Genomic DNA, 9230 nt, shown 5'->3' with positions numbered 1-9230 from the left:
TGAACCTATAAGAGATTTATAAATGTTATCACACTAATTTGTGGAGGACACAAGCTCCAACAAACTCCCACTTGTCCTCACAAGTGTATGTGCGATAACCGATTCTCATATCCTAAAATTTCTCTCACTCAATGTAAAACAATTTGCAAAATCTGTATTCACAAAGGTCGTATTTTACAAGTGATCTGTATCAAGAGTGGTTTCCCCGACTAGAGAATAACTTAACTGATAAACGAATCATCATTCGAGCATGGCCATGCATTTCAGTTACAACTTCTCGAGTGGCTCTGAGAAATAACTATACCTGATAAGGGTTGGATATTTTCCTCAACTCGAATCCTGCAGATGTAAGCACAATATGAAATGACCCAGAAAAAATCTACTTAGCCTCCGATTCACGGCAGACCATGAGAAAGAAACCAAAGTCACCCAAAACTGCCTTAATCTCAAGAGACAGTCGATAGTCAAAAGAATCGACTCTAGGAACACAATGGATGTCCTATCCACGACCTGGCACCGAATGTTTTTAAACATTTAGGACTCCATTACGTTGTCACAAAAATTTGTCCTACGAGGTATCGTTATAATCTCGCATCTGTGATCGATCAGTCAACCGTTTGACTTATCGCTCGTTGAACCCACCATCAATCGACTGCACAATATAATAGCCAGAGTTATCAGCTCATTTAGGCGATTACGGACCAAAACAAAATATAATGTAATTCAGTTCACTTTGTGGCGTTCAAAGTTGTCAGTACAATCCACATGAAAAACAAAATATTATATAAAAACGATGAAGTTATAAATAGTATATGAAAAAGATAATGTATCAAATCCATAATCAACTACTACAACTCAGGAACACGTTTAATTCCCATGGAAATAACGTGCCCTAGATGCTTATCATAATTCAACGGTTTAGTGAGAGGATCCGCGATGTTATCATCCGTCGCAATCTTGTCAATCACTATCTCTTCTTGCTCCACGTAATCACGGATCAGGTGAGCTTTCCGATGTACATGTCTAGATTTGTTGCTAGACTTAGGCTCCTTAGCCTGGAAGATGGCACCTCTATTGTCACAATAGATGGTGATTGGGTCATTCGAACTAGGAACTACCGTAAGTCCTTGTAAGAATTGACGCATCCATATCGCTTCCTTTGCTGCCTCCGAAGCGGCATAGTACTCGGATTCAGTAGTAGAATCTGCTACAACACTCTGTTTGGAACTCTTCCAGTGACCGCACACCATTAAGAGTGAAGACAAACCCGGACCGAGATTTTGAATCATCTCGATCTGTTTGGAAGCTAGCATCTCACATGAACCGATTGCGCATAGCTTAGTATCGCCTCCATAAGTCAATACCCAATCCTTAGTCCTCCGTAGGTACTTGAGGATGTTTTTGACAGCTATCCAGTGTGTTTCACCCGGAGTCTTTTGGTACCGACTCGTCATACTCAATGCATATGCCACGTCTGGACGTGTGCATATCATGGCATACATGATCGATCCTATTGCGGATGCATAAGGAACACGACTCATGAGCTCAATCCCTTCAAAGCGTCGTGGGTGACCGAGACTTGCTCAACCGCATCCCGGACGTCATAGGAAGGTTCCCCTCTTGGAGTTGGTCATCTTTGAACCTTTCAAGAATCTTATCCAAATAAGACTCCTGACTAAGTGATAACGTCCGTCGTGATCTATCTCGGTAGATATGGATTCCCAAAATGCGTTGTGCCTCACCCAGATCTTTCATCTGGAAATGGTTCTTTAACCATTTTTTAACCGAAGATAAGAGAGGAATGTCATTCCCAATCAAGAGTATGTCATCGACATACAATATCAAGAATACAATCTTGCTCCCACTCGACTTGATATATAAGCACGATTCCTCGACCGATCGAGTGAAACCATACTCTTTTATCACCTGGTCGAAACGATGATTCCAACTCCGAGAAGCTTGCTTAAGTCCATAAATGGAACGCTTAAGCTTGCATACTTTCTTAGGATGTTCAGGATCTATGAAACCTTCAGGTTGCACCATGTACAACTCTTCCTCCAAATAACCGTTTAAGAAGGCGGTTTTCACATCCATTTGCCAAATTTCATAGTCATGAAATGCGGCAATCGCTAAGATTATCCGAATGGAACGTAGCATGACTACAGGTGCAAAAATCTCATCATAATGCAATCCGTGCACTTGAGTGAAATCTTTTGCCATTAGTCGTGCCTTATAGGTATCTGGTTGCGCGTCTACAAAACGCTTTATTTTGTAAAGCCATTTGCACTGTAGAGGTTTAACCTTATTAGGTAAATCAACTAGATCCCATACGTTATTCTCACACATGGAGTCCATCTCGGATTGAATGGCTTCGAGCCATAGCTTTGAGTCGGAACAGGCAATAGCACCTTTATAGGTAGCGGGTTCATTACTCTCTAGGAGCAAAACGTCATTCTCCTCGACCATACCAATGTATCTGTCCGGAGGATAAGAGACTCTACCCGACCTCCTAGGTTTCTCAAGAATATTAACCGTATCATCAGTTGGAGAAACAACTTCCTCCATCCGTTCCTCGGTTGTTGGTTCTGGAATCTCCGACAGCTCGAAGGTTCTATTAATCGTCTTGTTCTCGAGAAATTCTTTCTCTAAGAACGTCGCACTAGCCGCAACAAAAACTCGATGTTCGGTAGGCGAATAGAAGTAATGACCAAACGTTCCTTTTGGATAACCTATAAAGTATGTCTTTACCGATCGCGGCTCGAGCTTATCCTCGTGTCTCCACTTGACATAAGCCTCGCAGCCCCAAACCCGAATAAAAGACAAGTTAGGGACCGTTCCCTTCCATATTTCATATGGAGTCTTGTCGACAGCTTTAGTCGGACTTCGGTTAAGTATAAGAGCAAAATGACAAAAGAGCAAAACCCCATAATAAATCAGGCACTACCGTGTGACTCATCATGGATCGAACCATATCAAGTAAGGTTCGATTTCTCCGTTCGGACACACCATTTAATTGAGGTGTTCCAGGTGGAGTTAACTGCAAAACGATTCCACAGTCTTTAAGGTGTTGATCAAACTCATTTGAAAGATATTCGCCACCCCGATCTGAACGGAGTGATTTAACCTTTCTACCCAGTTGGTTCTCAACCCTATTTTAGTATTCCTTGAATTTCTCAAAGGACTCACTTTTATGCTTCATTAAGTAGACATATCCGTATCCACTCAAATCGTCCGTGAAAGTGATAAAATATCTATAGCCATCTCTTGCGGTAATTGACATAGGTCCACAAACATCAGTATGTATGAGTCCTAATAGGTCACTAGCGCGCATTCCAACACATTTGAAGGAAATTCGAGTCATTTTGCCAATGAGACATGATTCACACGTGCCATATGTAGAAAAATCGAATGCGGGAATAGTCCCATTATCGACGAGTTTCTTTACGCGTTTCTCATTTATGTGTCCCATTCGACAATGCCATAGATAGGTTTGATCTTTGTCACCAACCTTTAATTTCTTATTATTCATGTGCAATATTTCCGTGGTTTGATCTAAGATGTAAATTCCATTCATGGAAACTGCTTTGCCATAAATCATTTCATTGAAAGAGAAAATACAGCTATTATCCTTTATTAAAAATGAAAATCCGTCTTTATCAAATACGGAAACTGAAATCATGTTCTTAGACAAACTGGGTACATAGTAACAGTTATTTAAAAATAACTCAAAACCACTAGGGAGTTGGATTACATATGTTCCCTTCGAGACAAAGCAGAAACTCGGCTCCATTCCCGACTTCATGCAGTCCACATCACCCTTTCCGAGAGGTGTGATGTTTCTTAGGCCCTGCAAATGATTACACAGATGAGAACCACAACCAGTATCAAGTACCCAAGTTCCGAAACTTACATGGTTAATCTCAATCATATGAATATAAGATGACATACCAACAGGAGCGACGTGGCCTGCTTTAATGTCCTCACAGTACACGGGACAGTTCCTCCTCCAATGTCTAGTCTTGTGACAATGGTGGCACTCAATGTCACCGCCCTTGCTCTTTGCCTTGCCCTGTGAGCCACTAGTCTCACCGGGCCCACTCTTACCGTTTCCTGGCTTCTTGAATTTTGGCTTACCTACAGCTAGGTCGCCTGGAGCTTTGCCCTTACCTTTACCCTTGTTGGAAATCGTAAGAACATCCTGCTTCATGCTCCCACTCAATTTCATATCCTTCTCGGTCTGTACGAGAAGGGAGTGTAGCTCATGAGGACTCTTTTTCAAGTCATTCATATAGTAGTTCGCCCTGAAAAGGGCAAAACCATTGTGAAGAGAATGAAGCATTCGGTCAATGACAATGCTCTCACTGATTTTGCAATCAAGTGCCTCCAATTTCTCGATATTCTCAATCATGTTAAGAATGTGCGGGCTAACCGGTTGGCCATTTTGGAGTTTCGCATCAAAGAAGCGACAGGTATGCTCATAAGTAACGATCCTCGGTGCTTTTGAGAACTCGTTAGTGAGCGTGGTGAAAATCTTGTTCGCACCTTGGGCAATGAAGCGTCTCTGCAAATTGGTTTCCATTGCAAAGATGAGTACGTTCTTTATCGCACCCGCTTCCATAACGAAATCACTATAAGCAAGTGACTCGTTAACTCCCGCATTGGGGCCTAGGTTTACCGGTATTGGCTCAGTTAAATACCTGAGCTTACCGTCAGCAATGGCGATTTCCGTAGTCTTGCCTCCCGGTCCAAAGTTGGACCCATCATTCTTCAGTCGTGTGAACTGATTCATGTTGTCCATAAAAATCTTAAGCCAGGACTCGCGTCCAAGTGTGGCACTAGGTATTGGGATTTCGTTATTTCCAGCCATTTGTTGTAACAGTAATATGAACGTGTTCTACACTGCGAAAAGAAGAATAAATAATAAGCATGTGCATCGATTTTAATTTAAGTCTAATGAACTAGTGTCATAACGCGAAGACTCAAGCATTTATACAATTGACATCCCTCAAGAATTATATAAATGATCCCAAGACTCAATTATCGGTATATTGATAAGCTAACCTTTTAGCTAATTCTACTGTTAGAATTCTTGGTCGATAAATTTCTGTAAATTCTATCTTTTAATCCATCATAATCACGAGAAACTCTTCGGATTATAATGTTGAGATAAACTAAGTCAACACAACTACTTACCCAACGTATAAGGGGTCATATTATGCCTACCGACGAATGAAGAAGGGATTCATAGTTGTTTGCCCTTATAAAGACTAGTCTCAATTTCCGTTTTAGATGAAGATTCCATCAACTTTATTTTAATTCATTTTAAGTGAACTAATATCTAGCATGCGAGAATGAAATAAACTAAGGTGATGGCTTAAAAAGTATGTGACATCTGTATGTCCATGAAAACTAACATTCAACCTATATGAGTCAATTTTCATGCATTTTAGTAGTAGGTGGTTTGGTTTTAGGCGGAAAATGATGCATAAACTATCATGTGAATGAAAAGCAATAGGAATGAAAAACGTAAAAACATTAATAAAGTCCTATTGTGGCCTATCCTATCAAAATGAACATTAAATACAAATTTGGAATCCATCCTAGCTTGGACCCGAGAAGCTTGTCTCGATGTTCCATCTTGATCCATGTAGCGGGAGTGAGCTCAAATCTCCATCTTTAGTCTTCTTTGAAAAATTACAATAAATAAATTTACATAATAAACCTATTTATTACATTCTAATTTCAAAACCCAAAAACTTAAAGAAAAATAAAGGAGATTCGAGATCTCATAATTACATAAAAATTATGTTTCCTTCATTACGAAAACATAATTAACTAAGGCCACACTAAGTATTACAAATTACAACCGATTGCAAAAATACGTAAATAAATTCATTCAACGATTCATTCAACAAAAGAAAAGCATCAACTAAAAAAAAAAATATGCAAGACATAATTCTTTAATTATGTATATTAATTTTATCCAAACCACCTATTTAAATCATCAAATTAAGTGACAATTCCTCAATTAATCACATTAATTTCAATCTTAATTCATATTAAACTTGTAATATAAATTTAATCCATCAAAATTTTAAACCGCTTTAAAATAATTAGGTATCTTTATATATGAACCTTTTCACTACAATTAATCATACATTAAAATGTATAATTATAATTATTGGCCAAAAACAACAATTTTTTTTTTTAAAGTTCTCGGCAATGCAGCAAAAAAAAAAAACAAAACAACCCGTTTTTTTTCTTCACGGTTTTTCTGTAAAAACCGAAACAAAAAACAATTTTTTTTTTTAAATTCTGTCCATAAATGAACAGTAACAGAAACAGAAGAGAAAAATTTTCCACGGCTAAAAAAAATTAAAACAGCCGTCCCAATTTTTTAAAATCGGCATTATTCCCTAAATTATCAAAAACATGATTATTGATGAACAAAATCGCTTATTGTTGCTATTAACAAGATTGGCATATTCATCTTATAATTTAAACATGTAAATTTATGAATCATGATTCTAAACAACAATTTAGAACCATTTATGCCAAAAACAATATAGCAAAAAACAATTTATCATCAATAAAACAAAGCAATTCCATTTACATATCAATTTAAATTTTATTAAATCAACACATCTACAAATTCATTATATTATCATTTTAACCTATTAAAACAATAATATTAATAAATCAAATGGAATCAAAACAACAAAAGAAGAACAAAAGCGGCTGAAAAAAAAAACAATTCGGCATAAAAAAAGTTTCAGCCGTGTGCCTCCTTTTTTTTTTTTTTTTTCGAAACCCTAAAATTGTTTACATCCAATTTTATGAAAATCATCAAAATAAAATTCGTGGCCTTCGCTCTGATACCACTTGTGGGATTTATCTGTATGTATCCCTTTAATTTTAAGGATTATAACGAATTATAATGATGAATGCTAGTCATAAAATTAAATTACATAAACAAAAAGGTAAAGAGATGAAGAATCAACCTTCGGTCCTAGCAAATTCGGCCTAAGAACAATATCGCAATGATATTCGCCTATTAGTTGCACCCAAGACGATATGAGAAATGCCCTTAACTTGTTGCTAGAATCGATCCCCAAATTTCAGTAAATTAATTAGGGTTTTTGTTTTTGTGTTTTTAGATGAGAGGCAAGAATGGGAAAAGAAATTAGGTTAGAAAATTAACTCCTCTCTACCTCTTAAACCGTGAAAGAGAGAAGAGGAATAGGGTTTTTTTCTTCTTCTTATTTTCGGCCCATATACCGAAATAATAAGGAGTATAATTTCCTTATTTTCGGTTATTCCAAAAATGTATAAAATGTGTTAAATATAAATTGTCATTTAGTGAAGATCGATCCCATAACCTCTTGGTTTGAGTACCCTTACTATTACCACTATGACACATTCATCTTGTTGGTTAAATATAACCGATTACATTTAATTACGAATTAACATATTAATTCGTCCAAGCTTAACATTATATACATTAATTAAATATAACATATTATATTCAATTTACGAATTGACAGTTAATTCGTCTCAGCTAATATTATTTAATCGGCATTAAATAATCGTCTCATCAACACATTGACTAACTGTTTAGTCATATAAGGCATCAATGTGATTACATTTCCATAATCACATCTCTCAAACACATCCTTTAGGTGTGACCTTTAGGGACCAGTTGATCACCGTCATCTGTATGATAATAACGTCAAACTTTCTAGCAAGCCAACCGTTATTAGGTAATCGTTAATCAACTGATAAAATAAGAAGTATACCCTTGTGAACCTATAAGAGATTTATAAATGTTATCACACTAATTTGTGGAGGACACAAGCTCCAACAAGTATATCATCTCAAGCTGGGACTATTGTGAGGGGTACCGCTACAGTTGTTGGTAATGGTCGACAAACTCTTTTTTGGGATCATGCTTGGGTGGATGGTATCGGTCTTTCTGATTATAATATTGCTCCTATTCCTGACAATATGCTTGGAGATACGGTAAGCGATATGTGGTGCGGACAAAACGGGTGGAAATGGGACCGTTTTGCTGACCTGTTGCCGCAAGGCTTGCTTCAAAAAATTGCATCCATTTCTCTTTTTAATGACCCAGACTTAGAAGACTCGCTCTATTGGCAAGGTACGACCAATGGTAAATTTACTATCAAATCAGCTTTAGGTTACCTTCGAGATTTAAACACAACGGAGGAGACGAAATCTCTCATTTGGCGAACTATATGGCATCTTCCGGTTCAACAACGCATTCGTATGTTCTTTTAGTTAGTTTCTCATGGTCGTTTAATGGTGAATGTCAACCGTGTCAAATAAAATATGGGAGAGAATCCCATGTGCCCACGTTTTGTTGATAATGAGGAGACTACGGAACATGTCTTGTGATCGTGCCCTATCTCGCTTCAAATTTGGGATTTGGTTGGTATATCTCCCTCTAATAATTCCTTCTACAATTCTCCTTTCTCCGATTGGCTCTCCAAAAGTGCTAGTAATGATGTAAATACTACCGTCGCGGATTGGCCGATTTACTTTGCTGTCACATGTTGGTGGATTTGGAAATGGCGGAATAATGTAGTTTTCGGCCGGGATAGCGAAAATCCATTGGACCGAGGTGCTTTCCTTTACCATCAATTCGAAGTTACTAAACAAGCTTTTGATCTTTTTGATATTTTCATACCGCAACCAAAAAATCCGAATGTCGAAATCTATGTACGATGGTTCCCACCCCCACATGGTTGGGTTAAATTAAATACTGATGGAGCTTCTAAAGGAAACCCGGGTCCAGCAGGAGGCGGTGGTATTTTTCGGGATGAGACGGGTAATTTCATTACTGCTTACTATTTTTCTTGCGGAGTTTGTACGTCTATGAAGGCTGAATTACTTGCTTTACTAGCTGAGTTGGAAAGGGCAAAATCACTTCGTATGAAGAAACTAATTATCCATATGGATAACTCTCCTTGTGTCAATATTATCAACAAAGAGCAGTTGGTGAGCAATAGTCTAAAGTTCATAGTCAAAAGATGGGATCTAATCAGAGGCAGCCAATGGATGGTCAAGCTGGAACATACTTATAGAGAAGCAAATAGAGCCGCTTTACTAGCTAATAGAGGAATTTTTCTAGTACTATTCCTATGCATGATACTCCTTTTAGGGGGTGTTTGGTTGGACCTTTTGGAATGGATTGGAATGGATTGGAATGG

The sequence above is a fragment of the Silene latifolia genome, chromosome 8 (genome assembly GCF_048544455.1).
Source record: "Silene latifolia isolate original U9 population chromosome 8, ASM4854445v1, whole genome shotgun sequence".
In the NCBI taxonomy this organism is placed as follows: Eukaryota; Viridiplantae; Streptophyta; class Magnoliopsida; order Caryophyllales; family Caryophyllaceae; genus Silene; species Silene latifolia.
This window is presented reverse-complemented; position numbering follows the sequence as displayed.